A 2,643-nucleotide genomic window follows, 5' to 3' on the forward strand; every position below is an offset into this window, starting at 1 on the left:
GCGATGGAGAAGGCAGAGGAGAGGAGGGGCTAGGAGGATTTTGAGGGGTAGAGGTGGAGGAGGGAAGGATGGAGGATAGGGAGAGAGGGTACAGGGTAGAGATGGAGAGGGGGGGCAGAATACCAAGGCCACTAAGAGGGAGAGTAGGAAAGTTACTGCAGGTTGCTCTATAGGTATAGGTGTAGGCCATTTAGGAATAGTTTTTATAGATTAGATAGGACAAGCCTATGCAGGATGCCCTAGAGTAGGTCAGGTAGGAGGAGGGAGGAGCGGGAGGTGATGAGGAGGATGAGCTACTCATCCTACAGGAGCTCACTCAGGGATAGGCTAATGAGATCGACGATCTTGAGAGAGAGGTGACTCAATTGAGGCGATAGCTCCAGGAGGCCAAGGATGAGAAGAATCAAGCCATTGAGCAATGTACAACCACTAAGGAGACCATTAGGATAACCAGGGCCACACTGTAGGGAGACATAGGGCTAGGATACACATATTGCATTTAAGTGGGAGAGGAGATTACATACTAGAGGAGTTTGTATGAGGTAGTAGTTCCACCTCATCTATGGACGGGGAGCTACATGCAAGCATTCCAGACCATGACTATATGTTAGGATAGATAGAGGGTGTCCATTGGAGGTGTGATGGGGCCACCAACACCACTAGTAGGGTCCACAAGAGCAGGAAGACAAGAAGATCTAGGGGTTGGGCCTTCTAGTGCTCAGATTCCTTCAAGGCCTACCAAATCCGAGGGAGGGAGTTCATCATAGCTCTTGGATCTAGTTTTTGTATTAGTTCTATATGATGATATAGAGACCTTAGGGTGATTTGGTAGTCATATGAGTTTTGACATCATTGTATCAAGACATTGAATTTTTTATATATGTACATATGAGATGACCTATTCCTTATGACAGTTATATACATGTATAACTATGTGATGCATATTCTATAATGTTATGATGCTTCTATATGGTTTATGATGTGATTATTTAGTTTATGTATGCTTTCTATATGATTTATGAGACGTTCTATCATGTGGGTGAACTCACAATGTTGGTTCCCACTTTTTTCGTACATCCTGATTTTTATTGAAATCATACATTTAAAAAAATATATAATGATTTAATCATTAAGAGGTCCCATTTGAATTAATTGAAGAGAGTTAGATCAAATATTCTTAGAACAAAATTTCTTGGATAAAATATCTCTACTTCTAAATCATACTTGGAATGGAGTCTCCTTTGCATCTATCCAATGCTGATAAAAAAACCAATTTTACATTAGCTTTTGAGGGGTCAAATGAATTCATTTAGAAGTTTTGTTTTTTAAAGTGTTTAGCCATTATTATAAGCTTTCCAAATAGTATTATTTTTAATATATTTAATTTCATTAATATATTTTTGCCATATTTTTTGACAAAAAACTGTAACCCACTATATTTCATGTGACTCTCCTTAGGCTCTTTTTGAAATCTAGCCACTAATCCAACAACATGAGAAATATCTAGTCTGCTATGAACAATATAGTGTAGCTTTCCAATCATAGATCTGTACTCTTTTTTAGTAACTGTAGGGGAATCATCTTACTTTGATAACTTGCAGCCTGTTACCATCGGTGTTCCTACTGGTTTGTAGTCTTTCATATCGTAAGTCTTCAACACCTCTTTGATATACTTGTTCTGACAAATAAAAATACCACCATCTAGTTGTTGGACCTGTAAGCCAATAAATAACTTTATTTCACCGATTAGAGACATTTCAAATTCCTTTTTCATTATATCAATAAAATCCACGCACATATCATCATTTCCACCAAAAATTATGTCATCTACAAACACTTTTGTTATTAGCATCTTGTCTCTATCAGTCTTCAAATAAATGTTGTTGTCCTCACTAGTATGTTGGAATCCAATTTTTCTCAAATGTGCATATAATCTCTCATACCATGCTCTCGGTTTCTTCTTTAGACCATATAGTGCTTTATGAAATTTACACACCATGTCTTTATCATCAGTCAAGGAAAATCCATCTTGTTGTTCAATGTATACTTCTTCTACAATTCCATTCAGAAAGGTTGATTTGACATCCATTTGATAAACTTTGAAAATACCTTATATACGCAGCATTCTCACTCCTTCTAATCTAGCAACCGGTGCAAATGTTTCACCATAATCCTCACCTTCTTCTTGAGCATACCCTTTGCAGAATAACCTCACATTGTTTCTTACAATTTTTCCTTCTTCATCCAATTTATTCCTAAAGACCCATTTTGTTCCAATTACATTCTTATCCTCCAGTCTAGGAACAAGTGACCATGTATGTTTCTTCTCAATTTGATCTAATTCTTCATTCATTGCATTCACCCAATCATCATCCTTTAGTGCTTCCTTAACTGTCTTGGGGTATATTGTAGAAATCAAACATGAGTTCTCTCAGATATTTCTCCTGGTTTGCAAACCTGCATTCTTATCACCAATTATCTTCTCTTGTGAATGGTTCAATCTGACACATCTAGGTATTTCATGTGTCGGTTTTGCATCTTCTGCATCAGGTTCTTCATTTTCTCCCTCACTATCATCGCTTACCGGTTGAGCATCTAATTCTGCATTTTTCGGTTCTTCATTATTTTGTGCCTTAGGTTCAA

The sequence above is a fragment of the Cryptomeria japonica genome, chromosome 1 (assembly GCF_030272615.1).
Source record: "Cryptomeria japonica chromosome 1, Sugi_1.0, whole genome shotgun sequence".
Classification (NCBI taxonomy): Eukaryota; Viridiplantae; Streptophyta; class Pinopsida; order Cupressales; family Cupressaceae; genus Cryptomeria; species Cryptomeria japonica.